Source organism: Oncorhynchus nerka, linkage group LG28 (assembly GCF_034236695.1).
Source record: "Oncorhynchus nerka isolate Pitt River linkage group LG28, Oner_Uvic_2.0, whole genome shotgun sequence".
NCBI lineage: Eukaryota > Metazoa > Chordata > Actinopteri > Salmoniformes > Salmonidae > Oncorhynchus > Oncorhynchus nerka.
Genome location: NC_088423.1, coordinates 47474614 through 47490740, shown reverse-complemented (window position 1 = coordinate 47490740; position 16127 = coordinate 47474614). Strand labels below are relative to the sequence as shown.

Here is a 16127-nt window from a genome sequence, read left to right as displayed (position 1 = left end):
CTCTGTGGGAAGGAAATCAAAATAATGATAATAATTATACCTTTACACATAATGAGTACAGCCCCACGGGCCACTATGTCACTGCTCGCAGACGCCTAGCACTCAGTGCTAAGCAAAGACACGTGAATTATAGCTCATGACACATAGCTCTGTCGTTAGTCACGAGGGGGCCGAGATCTAAAGATTATATGCGTACAGTTGCATGAGGCCTTTCAAAACATTGAATCGCCTGCATTACGTCCCACAGCGTTGCGGGACAACGTCTCTCGACAATTAGAGGAACTGACCGGCATTGTTGTACGGCAAAAGGGTTTCGTTTCATTTGACTGTAAAATATGCGATAATGATTCTGTTTTACAGAGTGGATGTATTTCCCACATCCATTTTATACGGTTACTTCACTGGTCTTGGCAAACACACAGTGAAAACAGCTGTTTTGAATCCAGTGTTGATGCTGGGCTCAGATAAAATTGGGAAATTCATATTTCAACCATCTGTTCCTCGAATAAAGGAGTGATCGTGACAACTAAACTAAACAACTATAACTAAAGGATTTCCAGCGTCTATAACTACAACTAAATACTAATAGGATTTCCTCTTTGTTCAAAGCTTCACTACATACTAGCAGGAAAGGCATTTCACCAGAGCACGTGACAATAAAAATGTGAAACTTAATATTGACTGCTCTGTCTCTCCTTAAACGTTTATGTGCACATACAGTCATAGGGGATCCAGTCTTCCCCATGACTATGTTACCACACCACTGCAGTATCCTTAGTGTTAAAGGGTTTTAAAGATGGGTCGGCTAAGAAAGAGTGATGGATTGATTGTCCACTGAATGATTGGTCGGATCACCCCAGGGTAGATGAATGAGGAGATAAAGAAACAGGCCAACCACCACGCCCAGAAACGCTTCACACGGTGTTTATTTTCAAGTCTCGCCACTCTCTTTCCCTTTCACGGGTCTTCTCTCCCCCGAAAAGGGTCTGACTAGAGTTTCTGTTTGAACCCTGGATGCACCGCACTTCTCCAAAGCATCTTGCCTGCTCAATGTGTACATTTCTGTTTTTATTCAACTGTAGCGCTTTGTGTTCTATGTTTCAGACGTGTCTTTGTATTCAACTTAATGTGCCGCTACTGTCTTTTGGTCTGGTCTGTCTTAAAAAAATTGATTTTTAATCTCAATGAGACTAACCTGGTAAAAATAAAGGTGACTTTTTTTATTTTATACCAATAAGTTGATGAACCAAACCCTTACATTAGCTGCTAGGCCTAAATCATGCCATATTTAGTCCTCAGACTGAGAAAGGTGATTTTAAGAGGAATTTAGCTTTGATATATGGAGACTTTGTGAAATCAATGCGACAGAACACCATCCAACACAATACAACTCTGGAATGGGAAAAACTATGTGTGCCAGTTCGCTGGAACACATACCTGTGTCACATAAGGAGTGCACACAAACAACTACATGAACAACAGAAACACACATTCAGCGCTTCAGTACAGTCCTGCTCATCATTTAGCCTACACAACCCACACAAAATCTTGTAGCGAACAGAGGGGGCAGGAAACACACTCAGGTCTCTGGCGTAAAAGGCAATCACCCTACATTACACCAATAGGTTTAACACTTTTGGTGGGAATTGTAACGCGGTTCATATCGAGAGGATCGCATGTTCCCATGCTTCGACTTTCTTTCAAGCCCCTTCACATGTCCACCTGTGCATTCCGATGGCCTCACCGCACAATCCCACTTCTGACAAGCAATGTGGTGTTTATGCCCTCTGCGTCCGTTTTAATGTTACACTGCACAGGCGTTTTAATGTTACACTGCTAATGTTACACTGCACAGGCGTTTTAATGTTACACTGCACAGGCGTTTTAATGTTACACTGCACAGGCGTTTTAATGTGACACTGCACAGGTGTTTTAATGTTACACTGCACAGGCGTTTTAATGTTACACTGCACAGGCGTTTTAATGTGACACTGCACAGGTGTTTTAATGTTACACTGCACAGGCGTTTTAATGTTACACTGCACAGGCGTTTTAATGTTACACTGCACAGGCGTTTTAATGTTACACTGCACAGGCGTTTTAATGTTACACTGCACAGGTGTTTTAATGTTACACTGCACAGGCGTCTTAATGTTACACTGCACAGGCGTTTTAATGTTACACTGCACAGGCGTTTTAATGTTACACTGCACAGGCGTTTTAATGTTACACTGCACAGGTGTTTTAATGTTACACTGCACAGGCGTTTTAATGTTACACTGCACAGGTGTTTTAATGTTACACTGCACAGGCGTTTTAATGTTACACTGCACAGGCGTTTTAATGTTACACTGCACAGGTGTTTTAATGTGACACTGCACAGGTGTTTTAATGTTACACTGCACAGGCGTTTTAATGTTACACTGCACAGGCGTTTTAATGTGACACTGCACAGGCGTTTTAATGTTACACTGCACAGGCGTTTTAATGTTACACTGCACAGGCGTTTTAATGTTACACTGCACAGGTGTTTTAATGTGACACTGCACAGGTGTTTTAATGTTACACTGCACAGGCGTTTTAATGTTACACTGCATGGGGGTAGCGGGGAGCTGCACAAAACAACAAACCTAGCCTGAACCAGCTACCCATAAATCCCAGTACAGCAGGAGGTATCTCCCCAGAGAGATAATAACGAGAGAGAAAATGGTGCTCTTCCAACTAGCTATATCCCCAATCCTACGTTCAGCTTCCCCCTCTTCTGTTACCACGACAACATAATAAACAAGGAACGTGACTGGTGCTGCCAGCCAGGGGCAGGGTCGGCTCACCCTACCACCTGAGGGTCGCTACAATAAGTTAGTGAAGAACCCATGCCTAATTTACCCAAGGGCACATTTGAGTTGAGTGAGAAGTGAAACGTGGTGTGAGGAGAGGAGAGAAAAAATAAAACATCTCAGAGGAAAAAGAACATTCCTGGAAATGGTTGGACAGACAAGTGCATTGTGGTGATGATGGTGTGTTTGGCATGTCTCCATCCAAACCTGTCTATGCTGAACAGACGAGCTTGCATTACAACACACTGCCTCCACAAGTGTAGACAGGATATGGTGATGAGGGACTCCATTGCTGCTTGTGTGCATGCATGAGAGGGTTTATGTGCAACTTTAGAGACGGCCTGCATGGGCAGAGAATCGCAAGAGGGGCCTACGACTCCCAGGTTGCAGTACAAGAACCTGTCTTACTGGGGCTAATGCCTCCACTATGCCAACAGAGGAATTGCAGACTCAAAGAAAACCTGCAGATTGAGCATATTATACCGAAATATTCTGAGAAGTGGCCACCTAAGGGCCTGGTTCTTCTCGTGTCCAATTGTCCACTTGAGAACTCTGACTGACAATTTGTTGGAGACGCTACATCCCTTCAGGAAATAAACAAAACTCCTCCATACTGAACGTAAGTGAAAAAGGGTAAGCTACAGAGCTTGTGAGAGTCTTGAGAGTACTGGTGGGAAGATGGTTTTTCATTTTTGTAGTGCACGAGGGACAAGTTCCTCCCCTCCTGTGACCTTGTTTTCCACTGATCTCATGCTAATTGCATCTGGCCTCAAGTGTTCCTGGGAGGGCACTAAATGAACGAAGGTTAAATCCCTCGACAGACCATGTTTTTTAAATCAGCTGTGTTCTTTCCGTGTAACAGTCAATTATAGGAATCTTAGTCATTTAAATTGGGATGATGTCGAAATCTGAGTGTGTGTGTACTGAGGTCGGGAAGAGGAGGAGGGGGAGAGGGGAGTAGACGGGGAGGCCAGCTGCCAAAGCTCTCTGCTCAGTGCTCAGTTTTCTCTACAGTAAATCTCTCTCCTCTATCATGTGTTGCTCATCTTCAAAATGGATCCATCCACTGGAACTCACTTATACAGTTGTAGGAGCCCTATATAGCAGGGGTTCAAAAACGTTTTTGCTTTGTGACCCACTAAAGGGGTTGAGCGCTGAAAAAACATACAGACCAAAGAATAAGTACAAAATATTATCTTGGCAGCGGACAGAAACATGTGGAGTTTAATAGCTAATCTCCTGTAATTCCACACATCCTGCCATGGAGCTGAAATAACTTCTTTAAAAAATTCTACACATTTTGACATGGCTAATGCTGTGTTCTTACCCTCAAACATTATAACACAATCAATGGGGGCCTGATTGTCAAGCTTTTATTTAGTTGATTGTAAATTCTCAAAGACTATAAACTATTATTGAAAAATATACACTGAGTGTACAAACACCTTCCTAATATAGAGTTGCACCCCCCTTTGCCCTCAGAACAGCCTCAATTCGTAGGGGCATGGACTCTACAAGTCCTCGAACGCGTTCCACAGGGATGCAGACCATATTGACTTCAATGCTTCCCACAGTTGTGTCAAGCTGGCTGGATGCCCTTTAGGTGGTGGACCATTCCTGTATACACACTGGAAACTGTTGAGTGTGAAAAACCCAGCAGCGTTGCAGTTCTTGACACATTAAAACCGGTGTGCCTGGCACATACTCCCATACCCTGTTCAAAGGCACTTACATCTGGCCCATTCACCCTCTGAATGGCATGCGTACACAATCCATGTCTCAATTGTCTCAAGGCTTAAAAATCCTTCTTTAACCCGTCTCCTCCCCTTCATCTCCACTGACTGAAGTGGATTTAACAGGTGACATCAATAAGGGATTATAGCTTTCACATTGATTCACCTGGTCAATCTATGTCATGGAAATAGCAGGTGTTCCTAATGTTTTGTTCGCTCAGTGTGTAGGTCCATTATCTTTGCTACATACTTTCTGTTTGGTTTTAGTGATTGAAGTTTACACTGAAAGTGTTTTTCTATCTTTTTATGGAGGTGGGGGGGGCAATGTCATCCAGCAACCCACCTTTGACCCCTGCCATCTCGACCCACAGTTTTTAACCACTGCTCTATAGGATACCACACGCACTAATGCGCGTCGTCCTATGTCGTCCGATATAGGGCTAACTCACATAAGGTTGTTTAAATGAATTAGGTGCTACCTAAGTAACAGCTTAAAGCCTATTCCTAGAGAGTTTTCTTTTCAGCTTTTATACATTCCCCTAATCTATTTGTCCAGGTGTTCAACATGTTCTTCCCATTTATACTTCACAATGTTTTAATAGCCTATTGCATTTGTTTAACATCCAACTAGTATAGAACATTCTGATCAAGTTCAGGAAGCATTGTAATGTTAAAATTATAGACTGTTCATTTTGCTAACTGTCTTTTTCCTCAGACAAGCGCACGCACACACACGTAATCAGTTTAGGAGAACATTCTTACATTTCAAACAAACATAAATGTTGGGAATGATAAATCAATCAAATGTGTCTCAATGCTGTTTTCATTCAAATAAAGAGTCGTAGCGATTCACTACCAGCCATCAAACCTCATTGATGTAACCAGATATGGTACACCCCACTCATAGCATGGATAACAGCGCCCCCCAGCGGGAGTTGATACAAGACATAACAGGCAGGCAAGAGAAATAGAGTATAGTAACTACAACATTCTAATGTAATCTGGTAGATTACCTCAATCAATCAAATCAATCAAATTGATTTATAAAGCTCTTTTTACATCAGCCAATGTCACAAAGTGCTGTGGCTAGGAAAAACTCCCTAGAAAGGCAGGAACCTAGGAAGAAACCTAGAAAGGAACCAGGCTCTGAGGGGTGGCCAGTCCTCTTCTGGCTGTGTAGGATAGAGATTATAACAGTACATGGCCAACATGTTCAAACATTCATAGATCACCAGTAGGGTCAGATAATAATAATCACAGTGGTTGTAGCGGGTGCAACAGGTCAGCACCTCAGGAGTAAATGTCAGTTGGCTTTTCAGAGCCGATCATTCACAGTTAGAGACAGCAGGTGCGGTAGAGAGAGAGTCCAAAACAGCAGGTCCGGAACAAGGTAGCACGTCAACTGAACAGGTCAGGGTTCCATACCCGCAGACACAACAGTTGAAACTGGAGCAGCATCATGACAAGGTGGACTGGGGACAACAAGGAGTCATCAGGCCAGGTGGTCCTGAGGCATGATCCTAACCCCACCCACTTTGCCAAAGCTCAGCCCCCACACCACTAGATGGATATCTTCAACCACCAATCTACTACCCTGAGACAAGGCCGAGTATAGCCCACGAAGATCTCCCCCACGGCACGAACCCGAGGGGGTCGCCAACCCGGACAGGAAGATCACGTCAGTGACTCAACCCACTCAAGTGACGCACCCCTCCTAGGGACGGCATGGAAGTGCACTAGTAAACCAGTGACTCAGCCCCCATAATGGGGTTTAGAAGCAGAGAATCCCAGATAATCTCAACTACAGTCCCTCTCACCTTGTCCAAGAACAAATGCAGTTCATTATCAAAGACCAACCCCTCTAGTGAAGTTAAACTGCAAGTCACTCATGCTGCCTCCTATCGATAATAAGAGGGAACTACTTCAGCTCAGTTGATGAAATACAGTATGAGTTCACAACAAACATACACGTCTGACATTTATAGCTAAAAACTAACACTATACTTGCACACGTTTATATAAGCAAAGTCATCCCACCAAATCATAACACAAAAGCAGAATAACTAGAACATTGATAGCCTATCATGAAAAGATTTCGCATAGAAGTCAGAACATCAATACTCTTATGAGGGAAAGGGCAAGAAACATGCCCTTGAGGTGCGTTGCAAGGGAGTGTGGATTTTCTGTATTTTGTTGTATGATTTCATTTTGAAGCAGGCAGGGATGTGAATGTGATCTTCAGGCTCCCCTTGACCCATGAATGATAAAATGTTGCTAAGAAATGGTAGCGTATTCATCCAATTGTTGTGTGAGAATACGAATCTTGATTTAAACTAACGTACTCTGCTTACATGATGTACTAGGTTGAGGCTAGAGACAAGAAAATACAATTCATACAGGTTATATTCTTTGTCTATGCTGCTGAACTGTCGAATTATCGTTTTAGGTTACTGCGTTTAGGTGTTCCATGTTAATACAACTTCAGTGGGAAGTACATACCTATCACTCTCTCTTAGTAAAAACACTGCTCCAGGTGAGGCTCGAACTCACAACCTCGGCATAGCTCTACAATGTACTGTCATATAAGTACCGCGCGCTAACCGATTGCGCCACTGGAGCTCCGCTACTTCGGCTCAGCAATACAGTGTATGAACCCTCTAAACTGGATGTTAGCTCCTATTCCTCCGGTTTCTGATTTATTTAGAGATCAGTATATTGTATGTTATGTGTTGCAACGTAGTCAGCAACGTACAGTAACATGCATATAAACTGATCTAGATCTGCCTAAACTCTGATAAATGACTGATTTGCCAAATCACTCGTTTGCGTTGTTTGAACATAGTTAATCTGGCTAGCTAACGTTAGCTCGCCTGAACTGTTTACTGGATTGATATAGCTGTCCGTTGTTGAGTGTATTGTGTATTGTGTCCTACAACTTCAACGGATAATTGCCTGTCTTAGTTGTATTGTCCCATATTGGCCTGTATGTATTTGACACCTAATCTGGAAAGTGATCAACTGTGTGCTTGTAGTATGAGTGTTCATTTCATAGCAGGTTGCTAATGCTATCTGTGAAATACTGGCTGTTTACAGGGTACCAGATTGAGACTTCCGCATAATGTATTTCTCACGCATGCTCAGTTTGTCTGAATTGGTACCGATCGAATTTATCAATAAGGAATCATATTAAATGTATATTTTACAGATGTTTTGATGTCTCAGCATGAACCAAGATATCCTTGTATAAACCATATAATTCTCTATTGACTAACCGTGTACTTTTTCTTAAGGCTACCCCACTCTATAACATGACGCCACTTTTGCCTGTATAATAATGTAACGACCCTGGGTTTATAAACGCGGAAATCAACTCTGCCGCATGAGTATGTTTTTGCGGCACAGTCGATAGCGCGCCGGACCTCGGGCTACAGGTTCGAGGGTTCGAGACCTGCTCCCCTGCTGTTTCATTACAATAATAGCCTTTTTGGAAGTCTGCTTTGTGGTAGTAGTATGTACTAATAATTTAAAATAAAAATTATATATATAATTGTATTATTTTATTTTTTAGTGGGTATATCATTTTCAATGTAATTGTCTACGTAATTTCCAATCTCCCATATATTTTTGGTAAATACATACTGTATAAAAAAATATATATATATATATATATATATATATATATATATATATATATATATATATATATATTCATCTAGATATTTTCCTTTATTATTTTCCCCAAACCCTACCATCCCTCCCCTAATTTGAGTAAACTAATGGACAACAACACTTAGGCTTCTACTTCCAGTTTATACACACTATATCCATTTTTACAAACCAAGTATTATTTTACAGTAGTTATCTTTTGCTTGTTTTTAGTCCCACCCTTCAGCTCTACTCAACCCCTCCAATCTCTCTCTGAACACCATCCACTTTTGATTTATATTTGCCATATATCTTTCAACTGTGCTGTTTCACAAAAGTTCTGAAACTTTTATGCTCATAGATTTTGCATATTGTAAATTAAATATATATTTTTTTGCTAAGAGTATTATTATATTATTGAACCCAGCAGTGCTATTTGCAGATTTAGCTCCAGGTGAATGTTGCAGGTCTTCAGCCATTCCTAAACCTGCTATCAAAAACAAGCTACATATGGACATTACCAAAACAAATGATCTAATGTTTTTGTCTCTTCACAGCAAAATCTGCAGAGCTGGGATGGTTGCATCCCCCATACATACAGTTTATAACATTCTATTGGTTGCAAATATTTTAGATAATAATTTAAATAGAAAAACTACAAGTTTTGAATCCACAGCAAAAATCTCTTCCCAACTATTTTGCAATCTATATATGCAATCAATTTTGTGTTCCTTAAATGAAACTGGTATACTTTTTTAATTTATCACAATTTTCTTTAGCCAATTTTGGTCATTAATGCAGTGTCGACAGACAAGTTTCTTACTTTCTTCCCCTTCCACTTGCCTCTTCCATTTTTGCGGTAATGCTGCAATTAGTTGGTTGTAATTTTAAGTAGAGCAGACGTTTCCATACATGTTTGTTAGCCGCATGCAGTAGTATGTTCATGTTTATATTACAGAATGAAAACACTGCTAGTCTAGACATGTATGATAGGTCTAGTTCATTGGATGATCACATTACAAAATGTCAACAATCATACATCATTGCCATCATGAATTCAGATCATCATCATTTATCCACTACCTTTATCAATCATTTGTCTGTATCTGGATGGATGGATGGTTGAGGCCGATGGATGGCTGGATGGATGGATCCTTAACATATAGTACGAGTCAAAAGTTTGGACACACCTAATCATTCAAGCGTTTTTCCTTCTATTTACTATGTTCTACATTGTAGAATAAGACATCAAAAATATGAAATAACACATGGAATCATGTAGTAAACCCAAAAATATTTTCGATTTGGTATTCTTCAAAGTAGCCAACCTTTGCCTTGATGACAGCTTTGCACACTATTGGCATTCTCTCAACCAGCTTCATGAGGTAGTCACCTGGAATGCATTTCAATTGACAGGTGTGCCTTGTTAAAAGTTAATTTGTGGAATTTCTTTCCTTCTTAATGTGTTTAAAAACCATCAAGCGCTATGATGAAACTGGCTTTCATGAGGACAGCCACAGGAAAAGAAGACCCAGAGTTGCCTCTGCTGCAGAAGACAAGTTCATTAGAGTTACCAGCCTCAGAAATTGCAGCCCAAATAAATGCTTCACAGAGTTCAAGTAACAGACACATCTCAACAACAACTGTTCAGAGGAGACTGCGTGAATCAGGCCTTCGTGGTTGAATACACCAATAATAAGAAGAGACTTGCTTGGGCCACGAAACACGAGCAATGGACATTAGACTGGTGGAAATCTGTCCTTTGGTCTGATGAGTCCAAATTTGAGATTTTAGGTTCCAACCTCCGTATCATTGTGAGATGCAGAGTAAGTAAATGGATGATTGCGCTTGGTGGGACTATCATTTATTTTTCAACAGGAAAATTACCCAAAACACACCCCCAGGTTACTACATGATTCCATATGTGTTATTTCATAGTTTTTATTTCTTCATTATTATTCTACAACATATCAAATGGCAACAATTAAGAAAAACCCTTGAATGAGTAGGTGTGTCCAAACTTTTGACTGGTACTGTAAATCATGAGGATGTACAGTATATCATTTTTTTAATCTATTATTTGTTATTTGCAAACTTTGCCATGAAATGAGCAGCAGCAGTACCTAACCATCATTGGTCTGCCATATACCTCGCTTCTGTCTATTTGAGCTGGTCAGTATGTAATCCTGTCTAACGTGGCTTTAAAAAAAAAAGTATCGCCTATACATTTTTTACAAAAGACTCAATCAAGTATGCAAGTATCCATTTCATTAGCGCGTCACTGCAACAACTGTTTCGGAGCACTCTCGTCTGAGTGTAGAGTAACTGAGCGCAGAGTAACTGATGAATTTACGAATATGGCCGGTTCAATAAGGCCATTGTCAGTAAATGTAGGCAAAAGGGGTAGTTAAATTGTTGCCAGGAGCACAGATACAGTCACCAACGCTTTGGATAACATGAAAACAGTCTAACCAGCTCTGCTAGGGCGAGTAAAATGGTCAGAGTTTGGGTGAGGGCTTTAGTTTAAGATGATTCTTATGGCATTGCACACGGTCAGTGTCTGCCGTGAAGCATTCATCCATGTAAGAGTCTAGCTACATTTTCAGATATTATACGTTTCTAATTTTGTTAGAAAGTAGTTTTCATTGCAATTTAAAGTTTACGGTTAGCTAGCTAGCTGACATTAAATGGCTGGCTTGCTAGCTAACATTACGTTTATGATGTGTGTAGTAATGTTATTTCAGAATGCCATTTTGCATTGCTAGTTATAGTCGAATGTTAGCTAGCTAACATTGAGCCTATTTGGTTAATTTTAGCCAGCTATGACAATCGGTTTGTATCACTAGTACTTTATGGATTAGGATTATGGTTCATTGTTTAGCTAGCATGTCTAAACAAAAGACTCCACTTCGCCAGATGATTACATGACCCATCAAGTTAGTCAGGTGTGTCTGAAGGTGATTACGGCTATCTATTGTATAATAATGCCAAAATATTTGTATCTGGAATTTGTCTTTCAGCAGTAGAACACGCCTGACTCTCCTCCACCAGTCATACAAGGAGAATGGTCTAATGCACAGGTTACACCTAAAGCGTGAGGACTTGCAGCGAGTGGTGAACTTCATCAACAACTACGCAGAGGATAATGCAAAAGTATTACCAGGAAGCCACCCAGGACACAAACACTTTGGTGGAAAGCTGCTGCCATCCCATGTGACAAAAGTAGCAGTGTGGCATCTCTACAAGAAATCGATGACATCACTTGCTATGTAAAGCATAAACAACACATTTTTATTATTTAATTTACCTACTTTTATTGATATTTAATTATTTCTGTATTTCCCAGAGGTACATGTGTTCGGGTTGTGTGATATCATTTTAACTTCCAGTTACCAAGAGGATGTTTCTGTATGCTGTGTTGCTGCTCTGCACATTTGTAGGTAAGTGAAACTTACCTGATAATGATGCATAAAAAAAATGATGTTACGTTTACCGGTGCTTTGGCCTCGTCAATCAGCGCTTCAGAAAGACCAGAGTGAACACTTTGTCTGAGATTTCAGGTGTTGGGAAGGACAGCACTGTGACAGGGGTCAACACCCCACAGCTGATTGGACTGGAGGATGGTACGGTGCTGGTGGAAAGCTATGGCTGGCAACAACACCCAACTCTGTACTTCAGGCCGCTGCCACAGTTCAAGCAGTACCAGCACTTCAGGTGAATATCATTTTCATTGCATTGTATGAAGTTATTCTTCTTATCTAAACATGGGAGGTGAATTGATGTTGTCTAAGGTTGTAATGTCGTCTCGTTTTTTTGGTTATTTCCTGTTTTACAGTTTCGATGCTCTGGAGCCTGATGTTGTTGTCGTCGAGGAGCGTTTGTCTCAGTCAGGACCAGGTTTCAGCTGCTGCGCAACGCTGACATCCGTCCTCCCATAGATGGTCTACAAGCACCGCCTGGACTGGACACAGCAAGACAAACTTTTTGAGAAGATCAGGGAGTTTTGTGACGAAGAGGCTATGGACATCACATGCCCTGCACCAAAGTCAAGGGCAGGACAGAAACAGGCTCTCCGAATATAGATTCCCTTGTTCATGCATGGTTCGGACAGACCAGTCATCTGCAGTGCCTCTATTTAAATGACTCTCTCCTAACACACATGCCATACGTTGCTGCGCCTATTATTTTTGTATCCTGCTGCTCAACCACTTTACCCCTGATTGTATGCATATAACTAATCTATCAATGATATTGATATTGTTCTTACTGTATATTATTATATTTTGATTGACACTTTCTATTTCTGATTATGCTACTATGCAAGTAACCATTTGGCTGTACCGTTTACACCTTCTGTAGAGACCCAGCCACTTGGCAAGATGTGGATGGGTTTATAGCATTTCGTTAGCGTCATCTAATATTTATCTGGACACTTTCTGTTTAACTGGAAATGTTCCTTATTGTAGGCTATTGGCCTTATTGTAAGACGGAATTGAGCCGGTTGGTCACATTTGTGGTAACTCCTTCAAGACTGTTGGAAGCTGGTTGAGAGAATGCCAGGAGTGTGCAAAGCTGTCATCAAGGCAAAGGGTGGCTACTTTAAAGAATCTAAAACATATTTTGATTTGTTTAACACTTTTTTGGTTACTACATGATTCCATATTTGTTATTTCACTGTTTTTATGTCTTCAGTTTTATTTTACAATGTATAAAATAGGAAAAATAAGTAAAACCCTTGAATGGGTAGGTGTGTCCAAACATTTGACTGATATTGTAGCTATTGGCCATTTTTACCATAGGTTTCCGATATAAATCTGTCAGATGACCTTCCTCTCCAAGGATGCAGGCTAACAAGAACAAACCTGATTTCAGCAACAATTACATGTCTAGACTGAGTTCCCAACAGACTGTGACTCCTGCCAAGCTCCAGGATATCGACAGAGAGGGGATGTAGTGTGGAGAGATGGAGCTCATTAACACATTAATGGGGAAGGAAACTGTGATAAACCGCTCTTTAGTCCACCTGGGGCTTGATTAGATGCAGTACTGTACCATTCAATCTGTGAGAAACAGGAAGTTTATTATTGGAGAGTGTGTGAAGATGATGATGCCATTTTGCCCTGCTCTACCCATGCCAGACCCTTCTCTCTGGGCCAGGAGAGACTGAGGGGATCAGAAGAGAAACGGATGTCTGGATATGCAGGTGGTATGTGTCTTCCCCACACATATATCTTATAACCATTCCTCAGCTACTTAGCTGTTACGCCAACTTTGCTCACATTTTCTCTTTATACCTCTCACATTGTCCTCCTCCTATGACTCTAGCCAAGAGTCTCCTCAGTCTTCAGGAGAAAGTCTGCTCATTCCTTGACAGAGCCAGTGAGATTGCAATGTATATGTAAGAATACAGTAAAATATTTTACAGTAAATGCTAGTGTTTGAGAAAGTACAAGAGAACATTAAGAAGAGTACAGTACAGTATATTGTGTATTTCTTAGTTACGAGTGGAGGTGGGCAGAGGAGGTTGCCCTAGTCATCTTAAAGAGTGCAGTGAGGAAACCTAACCTCTGACCTCTGATGTCATCAACCTAGTTGTGTGTTGTAACTCTGGACCCAGGGAGTGAGAACAGATAGCAGGATAGTATGTCCTTATGAACCTTGAGATAATGTGGTAAAGTAAGGGGATTTTAAGGTGGTGACTTCAGCCAATTAAACAGTAGGCAATCGGTATGAACATACAAACACACAGTCAATTCATACACAGTACCAGTCAAAAGTTTGGACACCTACTCATTCAAAGGTTTTTCTTTATTTTTACTATTTTCTAGATTGTAGAATAATAGTGAAGACATTAAATTAAGAAATAACACATGTAATCATGCAATAACCAAACAAGTGTTATGCAAATCAAAATATATTTCATATTTTATATTCTTCAAAGTAGCCATCCTTGGCCTTGATGATAGTATTGTACCCTCTTGGCATTCTCTCAACCAGCTTCATGAGGTAGTCAACTGGAATGCTTTGCCAATAGTCTTGAAGGAGTTCCCACATATGCTGAGCATTTGTTGGCTGCTTTTCCTTCTCTCTGTGGTCCAACTCATCTAGAACCATCTCAAGTGGGTTGAGGTCAGGTGGTTGTGTAGGCCAGGTCATCTGATGCAGCAACACACAGTTATGGATATGATGACGTTGTTTTTTTACTTACCATATCTTTTCATGTAAAGAAAATTAAGTTGCTGAAAAAAACTTAAATGAAACATGGAGAACAATCTTTTTTATTATCAATGAAATACATTTGAATGGTACACACCAATAATACCACGCTTAACTGTTGTAGATGGGGCACTTGATAAAACTCTATTTCTTCAGTAAATCATGGCTCTTGGCCTGTACAAAAGGCATAGACATTTTTGTAGAAATTTGAAAGACTAACTCTTAGGAGTTGCATACTCTTTATGGTGACCTAGTCACTTTTACTAATCTTCTCTGAGAGAAATTGTGATTTTTTTTTCCCCCAATGAGGTGTCCAGCCTGGAGGTGTGTTTTGGGTCATTGTCCTGTTGAAAAACAAATGAGATTCCCACTGAGTGCAAACCTTGTGGAATGGCATATCACTGCAGAATGCTGTGGTAGCCATGCTGGCTAAGTGTGCCTTGAATTCTAATTAAATCACTGACAACGTCACCAGCAAAGCACCCCCAAACCATCACACCTCCTCCTCCATGCTTTATGGTGGGAACCACACTTGCGGAGATAATCCATTCACCTACTCGGCGTCTCACAAAAACACGGCGGTTGGAACCAAAAAAAATCTAATTTGGACTCATCAGAACAAAGGCCATATTTCCACCGGTCTAATGTCCATTGCTCATGTTTCTTGGCCTAAGCAAGTCTCTTATTATTATTGGTGTCCTTTAGTAGGGGTTTCTTTGCAGCAATTCGACCATGAAGGCCTGATTCACGCAGTCTCCTCAGAACAGTTGATGTTGAGATGTGTCTGTTTCTTGAACTCTGTGAAGCATTTATTTGGGCTGCAATTTCTCAGGCTGGCAACTCTAATAAACATGTCCTCTGCAGACAAGGTAACCTTTCCTGTGGCTGTCCTCATGAGTGCCAGTTTCATCATAGGGCTTGATGTTTTTTGCGAATGCACTTGAAGAAACTTTCAAAGTTCTTGAAATGTTCCAATTGACTGACCTTCATGTCTTAAACTAATGATGGACTGTCGTTTCTCTTTGCTTATTTGATCTGTTCTTGCCATAATATGGACATGGTCTTTACCAAATAGGGCTATAATCTGCATACCACCCCTACCTTGTCACAACACAACTGATTGGCTCAAACGCATTAAGAAGGAAATAAGTTCCACAAATGAACTTTTAACAAGGCACACTTGTTAATTGAAATGCATTCCTCATGAACCTGGTTGAGAGAATGCCAAGCATGTACAAAGCTGTCATCAAGGCAAAGGGTGGCTACTTTGAAGAATCTCAATTATAAAATAGTTTTGTTTTGTTCAATATTTTTTGGGTTACTACATGATTCCATATGTGTTACTTCACAGTTTTGATTATCCTACAATGTAGAAAATAGTAAAAAATAAAGAAAAATCTCGGAATGAGTAGATGTGTCCAAACTTTTGACTGGTACTGTATGTTTATGAAACATGATAAAAACAAAAATACAACTTATTTCATTGTATTTTTTAATCAAATGCATTGTTTGTTCATGTTCATTCTATGACGCTACAGACGCTCACTCTCACATGATTCCTGCTTCCTCATACGCCTGCACCCCTCCTCATCCCCTCATCACTTCACTTTACTGTGTTTCCTCTTTTCTATTATATGACCGCCCACACCCAATACCACTAGTTGAATTATTGTGGAAATGAAAGCAACCTTTCACC

The 16127-nt window shown here is 40.6% G+C and overlaps 1 long non-coding RNA gene and 1 other non-coding gene across 3 annotated transcripts; one reads left to right on the top strand and one right to left on the bottom strand.

Moving 5' to 3' along the window:
• The first annotated feature begins 3121 nt into the window (after positions 1–3121).
• Positions 3122–15794, top strand: LOC135565574 (uncharacterized). Of its 2 annotated transcripts, XR_010461699.1 has the most exons (4): positions 3122–3456; positions 11236–11655; positions 11776–11929; positions 12051–15794. It is a non-coding gene; the product is annotated as an uncharacterized LOC135565574 (long non-coding RNA). The 2 variants fall into 2 exon arrangements; XR_010461698.1 differs by having other exon boundaries at positions 11236–11929.
• On the bottom strand, positions 7096–7189 carry trnai-uau (transfer RNA isoleucine (anticodon UAU)). The gene is made up of 2 exons: positions 7152–7189; positions 7096–7131 (listed from the first exon to the last, which is right to left on the bottom strand). It is a non-coding gene; the product is annotated as a tRNA-Ile (tRNA).
• Positions 15795–16127: the final 333 nt, after the last annotated feature.